Below are 15,473 nucleotides of genomic sequence, written 5' to 3'. Positions count from 1 at the left end.
TCCTAATTCTCCCTATTCATGTACTAGGTTTGGTATTCTTGTCTGCCCTTTAGAAGGTCTGCATGAGGCCTGGTTCAGGAGAAAGCTGTCCTTTGAGGACATTCATGGCCTTTTTTTTTTTTTTTTGCCGTGACACTGACAAGAAAAGCAACAGATCGGACAAAGGAAAATATCTGTGTTAGATAGTTCATTTCTGTAAAAATCCATTTTGTGAAGTTTTTCCACTTCCAGATGAAACGGTTGATTTATTTATTAGAATTTAAAAAGAACTCTGAATAAGAAGATAGAAAAGAATTATTGTAATTGTGAGCGTTTGAAGAACAAAAAGGGAAGATTTGTAATTATCTAAAAGTATTTACCCTGAGTGTAAAAGAAAACAAATAGATATTATAGGTGAATGAGAGTGAATTTGTCGCATGTTCTTATTATCAGTACTAACAATAAGGATAATTACTTAAACTAAGTGAAGGATCTGTTGGGGTTTCTAAAAAGCTTTGAGGGGATTATTAATTCTGAATAATTGTTACTCTCCCACTGAGGCAATCAACTAAGAGACAGCAACTCACATTTAGAGATCTTACAGCAATCTACTAAAATGTATTGCTTAACATTTCAGTGCTGAAAGATTTTTGCAATAATCTAGTTACTCCCATTATTTTATTGATGTGATCACTGTGGGCAAGAAAGATCAAGTGACCATTCTTACAAATCTAGTTAGCTAACGAGGAGCAGAAAAGAGCTAGAATCCAGGTCTCCTGACTCTCATTCTGATATTTTTCCATCATACTGAGTAAACCATACCTTTCTAGGGTGAGCTTGGTTGAAACTCAGTCATGAATCTCAAATTATTGATTGGCCTGTATAGTCACTGGTTTTACTGTTGTCCTAATTTTCAAGTTACCCTGATTTCAAGTCTGACTGGATTCTTTTGACTTTTGCCAGAGGATAAGTAGATGGATAAGATTATATATCCAAGTGACTATGACACCAAAGCTTATACCCTATATTCCTCAGCATGTCCATTTTTTTTTCTTTTTTTCTCTTAATAATAGTAGAGTATTAAACCGTATGCTTTGCTCTAGAAATATGGGTAATTGTCCTTGTGTAGGAAAGAGAAGATGGTTGTCTGGACTAGGGCAGTGCAGTAAGGATGGATAGATGGTAAAGGACATTTTGAGGTATTAACCTCAAAACATAATTAAATAACTTTTGATATCCATTTTCTGTCATTTTTTCTAAAACACTTCAGAATGTTTTAGTTAAACTTTTTATCTTACGGGTGATCTATTCATATAAAATTGTGAGAAGTAATACCAAGCGATCCCATTTTCAGGAAGATTAGAAGAGATGAATTGTATACAAATAACAAAATATAATGAAATAAATTATAGTTATAACTTCAAAATAATTATATTTTACAATTACTATAATAGAGGAAAAACAAAGTATTTGGGGGACACAGAACCTAAAGCATTATCTCCAGGAATATGAGTGGTGTTTGGGCATGGGATAGTTGGTGGAAGGCAACAGAGGATATTTGCTTTAGCTGGGATTTGAAGAATGGCTAAGATGTTTTCTAGCTAGGGAAGGCTTTCCTGGTGGCTCAGAGGGTAAAGCGTTTGCCTGCAATGTGGGAGACCCGGGTTCAGTCCCTGCGTTGGGAAGATCCCCTGGAGAAGGAAGTGGCAACCCACTCCAGTACTCTTGCCTGGACAAGAGGTACAGAGGAGTAGCTGTAGGAGCCTGGACAGAGGAGCCTGGTAGGATATAGTCCATGGGGTCACGAAGAGTCGGACACGACTGAGCGACTTCAGCTTCACCTTCAGGAAGGACATTACAGATCATGCAAGAAGATATTGCAGTTCTGAGAGAAGATAATGGTTTTGGGAGTAAATTTGCAGACATATCTTTTATCTGTCTCAACATGGGAAATACTACATGTCTACATTTCATTATTCCTCCAATAGAAAAATATCTTACAGAACTATTGTACAGTATCACAACCAAGATAATGGCATCAATACAGCCAATATACAGAACATTTCCACCATCACCAAGATCTTTCATGTTACCTTTTATAGCTACACTCACTTTTCTTCTACCCCCACTTAACTTCTTAACTTCTGGCTACCACTAATCCATTCTCTGTTTCTATAATCAAGTTTTCTATCTGTTCCATTGGTCTGTGTGTATATACCTCCACCAAGACTACACAGTCTTGATTACTATTGCTCTGAAACAAGTCTAGAAGTGGAATACACTGATTTCAACCAGTTTGCTCAATTGTTTTAGCTACTCTAGTTCCTTTACCTTTCCTTACAGATTTTAGAATAATCTTGTCTTTCAGTTCAGTTCAGTTCAGTCGCTCAGTCGTGTCCGACTCTTTGCGACCCCATGAATTGCAGCATCCCAGGCCTCCCTGTCCATCACCAACTCCTGGAGTTCACTCAAATTCATGTCCATCGAGTTGGTGATGCCATCCAACCATCTCATCCTCTGTCGTCCCCTTGTCCTCCTGCCCCCAATCCCTCCCAGCATCAGGGTCTTTTCCAATGAGTCAATCCTTCGCATGAAGTGGCCAAAGTATTGGGCGTTTCAGGTTTAGCATCATTCCTTCCAATGAACACCCAGGACTGATCTCCTTTAGGATGGACTGGTTGGATCTCCTTGCAGTCCAAGGGACTCTCAAGAGTCTTCTCCAACACCACAGTTCAAAAGCATCAATTCTTTGGCACTCAGCTTTCTTCACAGTCCAACCCTCACATCCATACATGACCACTGAAAAAACCATAGCCTTGACTAGACAGATCTTTGTTGGCAAAGTAGTGTTTCTGCTTTTTAATATGCTATCTAGGTTGGTCATAACTTTTCTTCCAAGGAGTAAGTGTCTTAATTTCATGGCTGCAGTCAACGTCTGCAGTGATTTTGGAGCCCCCCAAAATAACGTCTGACACTATTTCCACCTGTCTTTATTTTTAAAAAAAATTGCAGGAATTTTTTAGAAATTCTATTGAACTTTCCTATCAGTTTGGAAAGAAATGATATCTTTATAATGTGAGTCTTCCAGCCCATGAACATGGTATTTCTCACCAGTGTTTTACATACAAGTCCTTCACATGTTTTGTTCAATTTACACTTAAGGGTTTCATTTGGGAGGGGGTCTTTTAAATTGGTATTTTAATTTTTAATTTTGGTTTCTGCATGTTCATTCCAAGTATTTTGAAACATAGTCTCTTTTTGTTTATCTGTCTTGTGTACTGTACTTTGCTGAGTTCACTGAATGATTTCAGAGGCTAGTGTTGTCTATTTAGGTTTTTGTGTTAGAGTCTTTGGGATTTTCTCTAAAGACAATCATGTTATCTTCAAATAGGGACACTTTTATTTATATCTTTGTTTCCAATCTGTATATGTTTCTTGCTTTATTGCATTGAAGAGATAGTACAATATCATGAATAAGAATTGTGAGAGAGAGCGTTCTTACCTTATTTCTAATCTTAAGGGGAAAACATTTCATCTTGTATCATTAAGTATGATGTTAGGTGTAGGTTTTTTATAGATGCTCTGTATCAAGTTGAGGAAGTTCTGTTTCTTTTTTCTGAATTTGTAAAAAATCATGAATGTACGATGAATTTTGCAAAATAATTTTATGTATCAACTGACCATGATTATGTGATTTTTTTCTTTAATCTGTTAAAATGATGGATTACATTGATTGATTTTTGAATATTGAACCAAGCTTGTAGCCCTAGAATAAACCCAGCTTAGTCATGATATATAATTTTTTATATACTGTTAAATTTTAGTTTCTAATATTTTGTTAAGGATATTTGCATCTGTATTTAAGAGAGAGCTGCAGTTTTCTTTCTTTTTCTTTTTTTAATTGTGTATTTTTGGTGGCAGGCTGATACTAACTTGATAAAATGAATTGGGAAGTATCCTTCTTTTTTAAGTTTTCTGCGAGAAGTTGTGTAAAATTGGTGCTAATTCTTTTTTAAACATTTGGTAGACTTCACGAGTTAAACTTTCTGGTCTGGAGATTTCTGGGAATTTTAATACTACAAATGTAATTTCCTTAATAGTTACAAGACTATACAAAGTGTTTATTTTATGTTGGTAAATTATGATACTTTACATGTTTTAAAAAAGTGGTCCATTTCATCTGAATTGTCAGATTTATACATGAAGAGTTGCTCATAGTTTTCCCTTAATATCCCTTTGCTGTTTGCTAATCTGTAGTGAGAGGCCCTGTTTCATTCCTGATGTCACACATGCTCTAGCTCTCTCATCCACCTTGCTAAAGATTTGCCAGTTTTATTAAATTATATAAGGAGCACCTCTTTGATTCACTGATTTTTCTCTATTGTCTTCCTGTTCTCAACTTAATTGATTTCTGTTGTTATCTTAAACTTTTTTTTTTCCTTTTGGTGTGTAGGATTTATTTTCTTCTTTTTTTAGATTCTTGATGTTGGAGCATAGTGTATAAGATATTTCCTCTACTCTAAATATGCTTTATTTTTATTGATTTTCTTCTCTTAACTCCTTTGGCTGTGTTCTACAGTCTTTGACATGTTGTGTTTTCATTTTATTCAGTTTATAATATTTTTATCTCCCTTGAGACATCCTCTTTGACCCACGTATTATTTGAAAGTGTTTAGTTTCAGTGTGTTTAGAGGTTTCTTTGTTATAGTTATGCTTATATATACCCTTGATGGTTTTTTCGTCGAGCTGTAATACCGATTGTTGAGAGAGCGATGTTCAAATTTCCGATTCTAGTTTTGAGTGTCTCTGTTGTTCCTTTCAGTTATATCACTTGCTAGATTGGCCCTTTTTATCGGTATAAAATGTACTTTTCTGTTTCTGGTCATTTTCTTTGCTCTGGAATCTACTTTACATCAATATAATAATCCCTGCTTTTTTTTTTTCCTTGATATTTACACGGTGTATGTTTTTTCCAGTTTTTACTTTCATTCTGCCTGTATCATTATATTTGAAGTGACTGCCTTATAGACAGCATATAGTTAGCGTCATAGGTAATGTCATGGATAAAATAGCAGAGTGGTCATTAATCCGGTCTGCCAGTTTCTGTCTTTTATCTTTCTATCTTTTATTTGGTGTATTTAGACCATTTTTTTTTTTTTTTTTTTTTGGCCGCCCTGGGTCTTCCTTGTAGTGCACAGGCTCTTTGCCTCTGCACACAGGCTTTCTCCTGTGCAGTGAGCAGGGGCTACTCTGCAGCTGTAGTGCAGGGGGCTTTCCATTGCAGTGGCTTCTTTTGTTGCAGAGCACAGGCTTTAGGGCGCGTGAGCTACTGGTGCACTGGCTCAGTAACTGTGGCACGTGAGCTCTAGAGCATGCATGGGTCGTAGATGTGGTGCACTTTGCCTTGCAGCGTGTGGGATATTAGTTCCCGGACCAGGGATTGAACCTATGTCCCCTGGACCAGCAGGTGGATTCTTAACCGCTGGTCTACCAGGGAAGCCCCACAGACCACCTTTATGTAATGTGATTACTGATGTTAGGACTTAGGTCTGCCGTTTGTTTGTTTGTTTTCTTTGTTTTCTATTTCTCTGCCTTTTTTCTATCTTCCTGTGGGTTCTTTGGCTTTTTAGAATTTTTAGAATTTCACTTTTGTAGAATTCCATTTTTTCTAAAAATTGTTTTTTAGAATTCCATTTTTTTGTTATTTTAGAATTCCATTGTGATTTATCAATTCCTTTTTCTAATGGATCTCTTTGTGTAGCTTTTTTAGTGGTTGCTGTAAACATTACACTATGTATATATAGCTGTCAAAGTCTACTAGTATTGTCATTTTATCAGTTTGAAGAGTAGAAAACATTCTTCCTTCATGTTCTTTTGTCCTTCCTTTTATTTAGAGTCATATCACATCATTATGTTAACTATCAAACATAATTTTAAAACCTCAATAGGAGAAGGCAAATCTATTGGATTTATCCATATATTTGATTACTGTGTTCTTTTTTTCTTCCTGATCTTTTAAGATTCTTTTATCATCTCTTTTTAGGAACTTTTCTTTAGTTGTTTTTTAAGTATCAGTCCCTAAAATAACAGCTGTTGACAACTAATTATCTTAATTTTTCTCCCTGAAAATGCCTTGAATTCACCTTTAGTCTTGAAGGAGACTCTGCATACAGGACTCTTGAGTTGTCGTTTCTTTTTCTATCAGCGTTTAAAAATTTTTATCATCTCAGTGGATTCTAAAGAGAAATTTGCTAGGATTCTATTTTCCTCTTATAACTATGGTATTGTTTCTTTCTCATTGCTTTTAAGATTTGTTCTTTATGTTTGGTTTTCAGACCTTCATCTCTATTTAGAATATATTTAGAGTAGACCTAGGGTTTGAAAGGCCTAAGAAGCCTGTTACTGCTACTGCTAAGTCACTTCAGTCGTGTCCGACTCTGTGTGACCCCATAGACAGCAGCCCACCAGGCTCCCCGTCCCTGGGATTTTCCAGGCAAGAACACTGGAGTGGGTTGCCATTTCCTTCTCCAATGCATGAAAGTGAAAAGTGAAAGTGAAGTCGCTCAGTCATGTCTGACTCTGAGCAACCCCATGGATTGCAGCCTACCAAGCTCCCCCGTCCATGGGATTTTCCAGGCAAGAGTACTAGAGTGGGGTGCCATTGTCTTCTCCCTAAGAAGCCTAGATCTGATTTATTAGTAGGTACATCAAGAAACAAGCACAAAGACTTGTGGTTTCTATAAATCGAAGATGATCAAAGGACACATCAAACAGCCAGAATTACGATAGGCCCCAAAATACATACTCATTTATACCTTATAAGTCCAGAACCTAAACAGTCCAAGCTAAAGGAATTTAAATAAAAGCCAAACTTTCCACTAGGTGAATTTAATTTAGAGATACTGTATGTAGGGAGGAACATGATTTTATGCCTGAATTTGAGCACATGAAACTTATTCTCGAAGTGGTGTTTAGAACAGATCATACCTGTCTCTTGCTCATTATGCTAATTGTCACATGTAGTCCTTTTAACCAAAATAGCCCTTAAATTGATTTAAGCCAGTTAACTTGTTTCTTAAGATATTCTTACTTTCTCTGCTCTTGTTGCTAGTCGAAATATTAAAAATGAATAGCTGACTCAGTTGAAACCTCCATTCTGTATCTTGGTGTTTCTTCACACCAGAGCCGAGAAGGAGGCTGAATGGGGCAGATTATTCTGTTGTTTTCCATAATGTCTCAGTTTTATGGAGAAGTTTTAAATCTCTAAAGTTGTCAAGATGGAAAGTTTCACCAGAAGTGAACTGACATCAAATAAAACATGAGTACCTGTATTTGGGTGTTTTACCACATGCCTAAGACAGACAGTGGATTATGAACCTTTCATTTATTGGGCCATTTGGGCTCCATCTGTAGACCAGCATGTTGTTTCAGCGTCTGAGACAAACCACAGAGGATAGACATACTTTTTGAATGTTGTTCTTCATTTTAACCTGTGTGTTTTCTGTGGTCTGGCCTGATGAGAAGACTCTTAACTCGCCGTGGTATATCCAGATATGTACCAGTGGGTGGCAGTAGATATGGCCGAGTTCTAAGTAATGTAGCTACCAGTTATGGATGGAATCCAAATTCAGAATGCTTGAGGGCTTGTTTGGCTTATTTGTTTCAAAATGCAGGTGATTATTTTTCACATATTTTTCTAATTTTGGCAGGTGTATTACGGGTAATTATTACTATATATGTGTACACATATATATAAACTCTTACTATGTACCAGGCTGTATTGTTTTACTAATGTTAATTTATACACTTTCACACTATGTTAAGTGTTTTACTTATGTTTATTTAAAAGCACACATTTTATTGTTTTTTGAGTTTTTTTTGTCTAATGTATAATCATAATGTTATTCGTTTATCTTATTTACCTTTACTAGTGTAAAAAAGTAGGCAAAACATTTGCTGACAAATGTTATATTAAGCTGAGCAACTATTTAACTGTCACCTATTCCTTTAAACAAATTTTTTGCTGTTTTTATGTTGTGAGATACTATATATGTTGTATGTTGAACACATTTTGCCAAAACAACTGCTTTCTCAAGTGTCTAGGTGTTTGCTTTCCATCACAGCCACATCTTTTGATGTCATCTCCCAGAGTTGAGGCATTTTATTGTGGACTGTCGTTAACTGTAGATATTCTCATAGATGCCTGATGTTATTCAAGTGCTTTAGCAAAGTTTCCTTTTAGTTTGGGGAGACATTGGAAAATGTATAGGCATTTATGGCAGAGCTTGAAATACTATGTCATGTCAGTAGAAATCTCGAAAGGCAAGGAAGATAGTCACTGTTTTGAGAAATAACCCTGGTTCAGGTCAGAAACCCCAGGCTTAGGTTCACACACTTCTATTCACTAGTTATGTGATGTTGACAGGGGCTTTTAATCTCTCGGAACTCAGTCCTCATCTCTAAGATGTGAAAAGTGGGTTAGAGCAGTGAGCAGTGGTCCTCAATTAGCACAGTGTGGAGCTTTATAGCCATATCACAGCCACAGAGGTTGATGCCAGGATTAGAGGGAAGTCCAGTGGTTGAGCCTCCAGCCCCTTCACTTCTGCTTTCACCAAAGCTGCTTTCTTTTAGCTTTTTAAATTGTTTGTTTATGCTATACACTTGAAAGTGTGTGTGATTTAATTCATAAGAATTCTACTTCTTTTTTGAAAAAATCAAAATCAAAAACCTTAGCATTAGGTTAGTTCAGTGGTCCCTAAAGTGTCAGCAATCCTGAATAACTTGGGAGCCAGGAAAAGCAAAGGGAAATTGACCGTGTCTTCAGCATGTAGATTGTATCTGGAGCATCTAGCACGTCACAGCGGGAGGCTAGGTCTGTCATTTGTGGCGTCTTAGGGTTGTGGTGTGTTCTTTAATTTGGTTAATTCCGTTGTGCCACACCTACCACCCACAAGGAAAAATGGCACGGGTTTACTTGCTACAAATTATTCTTTTGAGAATTTACATTATCTATTGTTTTCCATGGGTTTTCCACAGAAATTTCATGGGAATTACATTGTCTATTATTTTACATTATCTATTGTTTTCCACAGGCTTCCCTGTAGCTCAGATGTTAAAGACTCTGCCGGGCAATGCAGGAGACCCTAGTTCAATTCCTGGGTTGGGAAGATCCGCTAGAGACTGAATAAGCTACCCACTGCAGTATTCTTGGGCTTCCCTGGTGGCTCAGCTGGTAAAGAATCTGCCTGCAATGCAGGAGACATGGGTTCGATCCCTGGGTTGGGAAGATCCCTTTGATAAGGGGACAGCTACCCACTCCAGTATTATGGCCTGGAGAATTCCATGGACGGTATAGTCCATGTGGTCACAAAAAGTTGGACACATCTAGCTACTTTCACATCACATTGTTTTTCATAGATGTTAGGATACGTAGAGTAGCATTGAAAAGGAGCACTAAATTACTAAATGGGATACATGAGCCGGAAACTAAATGCTTTTTCCTAAACTGCAGTCACTATTTCACCATATTCTCCTGCCACTGCTACCACGTCCAGTGCTGTTGTTGTAATGCTGCTGAGTCTGAAATCCTTGTTTCTAGAACTTTCTCTCCATTACCAACTAGGCTGAGTTATAATGTGGATGAGATATTTTATAGTAAAATTTAGGGAAAACAAAATCAAAAACGTACTTCTTTCTAAGCTTGATCTCCAACCTTTCTGTGAAGGGTCAAGCTGCTAAATGACTTATGCACACCTGAACAGGATTCTCCTTTTAAAAGCAATTAAACAAACAACCTATCTGTTTCCTTGGCTACTAGGAACCAGAATCAACATTTAAAAAGTGTCAAACCTCCTTAAATAGCCAGACCACTAGTTGCAAAGGAAGTGGTGGAAGACAGTCTCAGCCAGAAACATGATCATGATATATTACCCTGTGTGTGCCAGAGAAATGCAACGTGGAAGAAAACAAAACAGAACAACAGGATTCTCCGCTTCTCACCCATAATGTCCTGCCTTTTTAAGTCGGACTTTTTCCCTCCTCTAATAACCATATGTCATAATGAGTTAGTATCAGCTCATTTAAACTGGCTCAAGCCAGTCCAATACAAATACACAGGATGGCTGCCCTTTTCACCAAAAAAAAAAAAAAGCACCTCTCATTTACTAATGTTGATGGAAGCACATTTAGCCACAGCAATTTGCATGGCAGTTGAATTGCTGTTTGTGTTGAACAGCAAACCAGAGAATAATAAAGAAAAACAGAAACATGCCAGTGGTGAGCAAGGGAGCAGAGAAGCCCTTCAGCTTTTTCCATGCTGATCATTTGTTCTAAAGCAAGGAAGAACAAACAGCAAGTTGCTCATTAGAACCAGGAGTCACAGCACACTCTATTGTCACAGTATTGTGTAACGTCAGCTGTCCAGAGATCTCACCTGTGTTCCCCCATCTCATGTCTGTTTGCAATAGAGCAGTCGCTTCTCAGTGATGCCTAGTAGCCATTTTTCATCAGCACAGGTTAACAGCCCTGTTTATCATTCCAAATGCATATACTTGAACAATGCACCTAGCAAGTGAGCAAATGAATAAAGAAATGATACAGGCAGAGAAGGGTATTTTAGGGAACTGAGTTAAGTAGCAAAGGTGGTTAAGCAGTGGTTAGGGAAGCTGTGGATATAAAGACATCAAAGCCCTCATTGTTGACATCAGTGGCCTCCTAAGATAAGTGAGACGAATACAAATGTGTGCACTTAAAATATAACCGTATGGAACCTCCCTGGTCATCCAGTGGTTAAGAATCTATTTGCCAATGCAGGGGACATGGGTTCAATCTGGGAAGGCCCTACATGCCTTGGAGCAGCTGAAGCCAGACCGCCCTGGAGCCCATGCTCCAGGAGGGACGCCACCAGAGTGGGAAGCCCTCTCACCACAGCTGGAGAGTAGCCCCTGCTCACTGCAGCTCGAGAAAACACGGGGGCAGCGACGAAGACCCAGTGCAGCCATGAATAAATATATTTTAAAATTATTTTTTAAAAATAAAATAGCCATATGAAGAAGGGTGCAATTAAGTACTGAGTGGTACTAAAGAGATGAGCTAGGGAGACGCAAGAGCAGAGCTCTAGCTGTGGCTGTAGTGCTAGGTAATTGCAGGCAAACAGTTTGCCTTCTTGGAGCTTCATGTCTTCATCTATTTATTACAGAATGAAATGTTTCACTGTGAAATACAAAGTTCTTGCTAACCCCAAGTTCTCCAAGTTTCTGTGCTGAGATAAGAAGGTTCAGCACAGCCACATCCGCAGAGACTTTTAGCAATGACAGCAATGCAGCTACTACTGAATAAAAAAGAAAAAGAAAAACATTAGAAGCAGTTATGTGGCCTTCAGATAAGGGTGGATCTTGTCCTCAGCCGATTCTGCTTCTTGACTCTGTGTTCTTCCCTGGCAGCTTCATGGTTGGTACACATTCCTTTGACATAGGAGAAAATAGCACCTTGGAAGCACCAGGCTTATCTAAGCTTGCAGGTTCAGAAGGAGAGTTCTCTCTTGGAATCCATATTATTCCCTAAAAAAAAGGATTCCTGCTGGCATTTGCTTAGCTTATATGCTTGGGGAGGTAAGATGCCCTGATAGGCCAGTCTAGGTCATGACCTACTTTTGTGGCCAGAGAGGTTGGCCCTTTGACTGCAGGTTTCACAGGAACCACATGGAGAAGAACGTGAAGTTCTCAAAACGGAAGGATTTGACATAGAGACAGAAAAAGAACAGTTGTCCACTTATACCCTTGATAGAAGCTGGGATGAAAATCAGTGAGGGTGAACAGAAGGGGAGTTCTGTATTTTAAATCAACTATAGGAATTCCATGGTAGTTTTGTAAAGTCATTCAAAATCAAGCATTGCCATTGGCATCAGCTTTTTAGAAGAGCAGTGTCACGTTTATGTATTTGAAGAAAACCGAGAGCATAATTTTTAAATTGTGATAGTTCTATGACGTTCTAAGGATAGACTGAACTCCTTTACTAAATAAAATAAAAATAATTTATTTTATCAAATGTGTGAGTTGAGCTTGGCTATAAAATTCAAAACCCATTACTTATCCAGTTAAGTTTTGGCTAAGAAGATTGGTTGTTTGCCATTCCAAGTTGACCCTGGAGAAACAAGGTCAGTTTTCTTTAATGGTTGTTATACGCCACTATCCACTGTTCTGGCTCCACTGTTTCATTAACCATGTCATTCATCACAAGGGGTTCAGCTCTGAGAACCTCCTATATAGGTAGGTAGTGGAGCAAAATGGCCATAGCCACATAGTGACACACTAGTGATTTTGTATCTCACAGATACTTTTTTATTAAAAAAAAATTTAATTGGAGTTTAGTTGACATACAGTATTGTATCAGTTTCAGATTGAGGGCAGGAGGAGAAGAGGGAGACAGAGAATGAGATGGTTGGATGGCATCACCAACTCAATGGACATGAGTTTGCACAAACTCTGGGAACTGGTAGACAGGGAAGCCTGGCATACTGCAGTTCATGGGGTCGCAAAGAGTTGGACACAACTTAGCGACTGAACGAAAACAATACAACATAGTAATTTGACATTTCTATACAATACAGATTGATCACCACGGTATATTTAGTAAGCATCTGTCATCATGCAAAGCTATTGCAGTGTTATTGACAATATTCCCTATACCATACATTCCATCACCGTGACTTATTTATAACTGGAATTTTGTACCTCTTAATCCTTTCACTTATTTCACCCAACCTTCTCACCCACCCCTAGACTACCAGTTTGTTCACTGTATCCATGAGTTTGCCTGTTTTGTTTTGTTTGTTTGGTGTTATGGATTTTAGATTCCACTTGTAAGTGAAATAATATGGTATTTGTCTTTCTTTCTCTGACTTATTTCACAGCATAATACCCTCTAGGTCCATCTGCGTTGTTACAAATGGCAAGATTTCCTTCCTTTTTTTATGGCTAGTATTTCATCGTATATATGTATCACATCTTCTTTATTGATTCACAGATACTTTCTTACACAATATACAAAAATAAACTAAAAATGAGTTAAAGACTTGATAAGACCTGAAGCCATAAGACTCCTAGAAGAAAACATAGGGATATCTTAGCAGTATTTTTTGGATGTGTCTCCTCAGGCAAGGGCAATAATTAAAAAAAAAAAAAAAATGGGACTACATCAAACTGAAATGCTTTTGCAGAGCAAAGGAAATCATCAACAAAAAAGCAACCCACTGTGGGGGAGAAGATATTTGAAAATGACATATCTGATAAGGAGTTAATATCTAAATTATATCAATATAAAGAACTCAGACCACTCAATTAAAAAAATCTGATTTAAAAAATGGGCAGAGGACTAAATAGACACTTTTCCAAGGGAGTTATACAGATGGCCAGTATACACTTAAAAAGATGCTTAACATCACTAATCATCAGGGACATGCAAATCAAAACTATAATGAGTTATCACTTCACACCTGTTAGCGTGGTTATTATCAAGAAGACAACAGAAGCAAATGCTGGCAAGGATATGAAGAAAAGAGAACCGTTGTACACTGTTGGAATGTAAGTTGGTGCAACCATTGGAGGTAATAGTTTGGAGGCTCCTCAAAAAATTAAAACTACAACAGCCACGTGATCCTACAATTCCCCTTCTGGGTATTTTTCTGAAGAAAATGAAAACACTAAATCCAAAAAGATACATTCACCCCCATGTTTATTGAAGCATTATTTACAATAGCCAAGATATTGAAGTAATTTATGTCTCACAAATACTGAAGAGAGTTGTGCTGAAGATACAATTACTAAAACCATCTGTTGTTTTGGCCTGTCTGATATCCATACCTCCTCCTCTTGTTAATAGTGCCCTGATGTTTGGAAACAGTCCTTTCTGGTCTTCATCCAATTCTTCTGGGATTATCAGTGAAAGTGTTTCATACTTTCCCTTGGCCAAGCAGTAAGCAAGAGATCTAAGCTAGTCTCATTAGCTCTTCTCTGTATGGAATTCCATCTTGAGTGGAGTAATGTGAAGATGAGTGTTACCCAGTATAAAATGCCCATTAGTTCATGCTACCTACATTCCTACCCACCCAGGTCAGTTGTTTTTCTCTCCAGAACCTGGATCAGTTTTTCTATTATCTATTGTTATTAGATATATTGGTTAATTAATCTTATGGCCTTCTAATAAATTCTAAATGCCTGTTGTTCAGTTAGCATGTTCGGTTAGCTGATTATTATCGGTGAGCAAGTGCTATGTACCAAAACAACCCCCAATTACATTTATCCCATAAGTCATGAATCCGTGAGCTGAAATTGGTATCAGGCTTAGCTGGGCAGTTTGTCTGGTCTCAGTTGGCTGCCAGCACCATCAATTATATCATGCCAGGTCCCCTGAAGTTTCGGGATGTTGCTCTCCTAGTTACGACACAGACCAGTGCAACTTGCTACCCACTGTACTGTTCCCTGCTCCACCTAGCAGCATTTGCTAAACATATTTGCATTTGCCCTTCTGGGATATACACTGAATTTCTGTGCATTACATTTTCCTTTTATGAAACCAGATGACTAACAGGAAGTCATCTGGCTTCTGGGCATTTGCTGGCTACCAGCTGGGGCAACCTGCAGAGTTTCAGGAGTGGAAAGAACCCTGGACCATGTGTCTCTTGTCGCCTAGCAGGCTGGCCTGGGCTTATGCAAATGGTAGTGACAGAATACCACGTGGAAAAGTGAAAATGCATGAGGCCTTTTGAACTCTCAGTGTGGATGGGCACAGTTGCTTCTGCAATTTTCTATTTACCAGATCAAGTCAGGTGGCACGCTTAGATGCAAGATACCCATGACCTCTTAATGACAGTAGCTGCAATGTCACGTTGGATAAGTAAGGATAAAGGAAGTGAAATGATCGAGGACACTTAACGTATCACGCCACCCATTGGTGTCTGTACTTTATAGCTAAAAATTTGATGTGCCAACAAAAAGCTTTAAAAATAAAGCCCTAATAATAAAACCCTAATAATTCTCCCATAGCTTTCTTGATGTAACTCAGATTGTGGGTGCTTTGGGAGCCAATATCAGCCATCGACAGGTACAAAGCACACCTGACTTTTATCCCTAATCCCAGTACATTGTGTGTTAAGGAGATTGCCTGACATCCCTCTGTATTTCTCTTCACTGTGCAGTCTCAAAAAGTCATCGCCATCAATTATATCATCCACCAGGTCTCCTGAAGTTTCAGGATTTTGCCCCCCAGTTATGACACAGACCAGTGTGACTTGCTACCCACTATACTACTTTCCTGCTCCTTCTAGCAGCATTTGCTACTAACATTTGCATTTGCTTTTCTGGGATATACATTGAGTTTCTGTGTGTTGTATTTTCCTTTTCTGCAGCACAGCCTCTTGGGAAGTTCTATACATCACAGCGTAAGGCAAACACTAATCATGATGTGCGCTGCTGTAGGTATTTTTTTTACCAGTTTCC

At 38.1% G+C, this 15,473-nt stretch overlaps 1 protein-coding gene across 19 annotated transcripts in view; it reads left to right on the top strand.

Annotated features, from left to right (window-relative positions):
* Positions 1–15,473, top strand: part of CEP128 (centrosomal protein 128) — a 455,060-nt gene that overhangs the window by 336,120 nt on the left and 103,467 nt on the right. The window lies entirely within an intron of this gene.

The sequence above is a fragment of the Ovis aries genome, chromosome 7 (genome assembly GCF_016772045.2).
Source record: "Ovis aries strain OAR_USU_Benz2616 breed Rambouillet chromosome 7, ARS-UI_Ramb_v3.0, whole genome shotgun sequence".
Taxonomy (NCBI): Eukaryota; Metazoa; Chordata; class Mammalia; order Artiodactyla; family Bovidae; genus Ovis; species Ovis aries.
Note: the sequence above shows the minus strand (reverse complement) of the source record. Positions and strands in the feature narration are given on the sequence as shown.